Source organism: Penaeus monodon, chromosome 19, assembly GCF_015228065.2.
Source record: "Penaeus monodon isolate SGIC_2016 chromosome 19, NSTDA_Pmon_1, whole genome shotgun sequence".
Classification (NCBI taxonomy): Eukaryota; Metazoa; Arthropoda; class Malacostraca; order Decapoda; family Penaeidae; genus Penaeus; species Penaeus monodon.
The window spans coordinates 31,828,132-31,829,890 of record NC_051404.1 but is presented as its reverse complement, the minus strand read 5'-3'; positions in this window follow the sequence as shown (position 1 = coordinate 31,829,890).

Sequence of the window (1,759 nt, the reverse complement as noted above, 5' to 3'; positions counted from 1 at the left end):
AGTGTCGGAGGTGCGAGGATGAGGGGGTGGGGAGGGGAGAAGAAGAGAGAGAGAGAGAAGAAGAAGGAGGAGAGGAGAGTAGAGGAGAAGAGAGTGGAGAAGAAGGAGGAGGAGGGCAGAGGAGAGAGGTGGATGAGAGGTTCAGAGGAGGGCAGAGGGGAGAAGAGGGGCAGAGGAAGAGTAGAGGGGAGGAGAGGGGCAGAGGAGGGCAGAGGGGAGGAGTAGGGGGCAGAGGAGGAGGGAGCAGAGGGGCAGAGGAGGGCAGAGGGGAGGAAGGAGGGGGCAGAGGGGAGGAGGAGGGGACGAGGACGGGCAGAGGGGAAGAGAGGGTCAGAGGGAAGAGCGGGGCGCCAGGGAGGGGAGGCGAGGCAGAGGAGGGCAGGAGAGGGGAGAGGGCAGAGGAGGGCCAGAGGGGAGGCGAGGGCAGAGGATGGGCAGGAGGGGGGCAGAGGGGCGAGAGGGGCAAGAGGGGGGCAGAGGGGAGGAGAGGGGCAGAGGAGGGGCATGAGGGGAGGAGAGGGAAAGAGGAAGGCAGAGGGGAGGAGAGGGGCAGAGGAGGGCAGAGGGGAGGAGAGGGGCAGAGGAGGGCAGAGGGGAGGAGAGGGGCAGAGGAGGGCAGAGGGGAGGAGAGCGGGTCAGAGGAGGGAAGAGGGGAGGAGAGGGGCGAGGAGGGCAGAGGGGAGGAGAGGGGCAGAGGAGGGCAGAGGGGAGGAGAGGGCAGAGGAGGGCAGAGGGGGGAGGGGCGGGGAAGAGGATGGCAGGGGGAGGAGAGGGGACAGAGGGAGGAGAGGGGCAGAGAGGGCAGGAGGGGAGGACGAGGGCAGAGGAGTGCAAAGAGGGGAGGAGAGGGGCAGAGGAGGGCAGAGGGGGGGAGAGGGGGCAGAGGAGGGCAGAGGGGAGAAGAGGGGCAGAGGAGGGCAGAGGGGGGAGAGGCGGGCCAGAGGGGAGGAGAGGGCAGAGGAGGGAAAGAGGAGAGGAGAGGGCAGAGGAGGGCAGAGGGGGAGGACGAGGGGCAGAGGAGGGAAGAGGGAGGAGAGGGGGCCAGAGGGAGGAGAGCGGGAAGAGAGGGCAGAGGGAGGAGAGGGGCAGAGGAGGGCAGAGGGGAGGAGAGGGGAGAGGGAGGGAAGAGGGGCGAGGAGAGGGGCAGAGGGGAGGACGAGGGCCCAGAGGAGGGCAGAGGGGCAGAGGGGAGGAGAGGGGCAGAGGAGGGCAGAGGGGAGGAGAGGGGCAGAGGAGGGCAGAGGGGAGGAGAGGGGGCAGAGGGGAGGAGAGGGGCAGAGGAGGGCAGAGGGGAGGAGAGGGGCAGAGGAGGGCAGAGGGGAGAGAGTGGGCAGAGGAGGCAGAGGGGGGGAGAGGCAAGGCCCGCGGAGCGGCCGAGGGCCGGGAGGGCAGAGGGGGAGGAGCGGGCAGAGGCGGGCCGAGGGCGGAGGGGCGAGGAGGGCCGCTGGGAGGCGCGGGGGCCGCGGGGAGGCGAGGGCAGAGGACGGGCACAGAGGGCGGCGCGGGGCGAGGAGGGCAGAGGGGAGGCGAGGGGGGCCGAGGGGGGAGCAGGCAGCGGCGGCAGAGGGGAGGCGCGGGGCCGAGGAGGGCAGAAGGGGATGGAGAGGGCAGAGGTGGGCCAGAGCTGGGAGGCGAGGCAGAGGAGGGAGAGGGGCGCAGAAGAGGGCAGCGGAGGGCAGAGGAGGAGCGTATGGGGCCGCGGGAGGAGTAGGGGCAGAGGAGGCAGCCAGGGAGGAGCGGGGCGAGGAGGGCGAGGGGA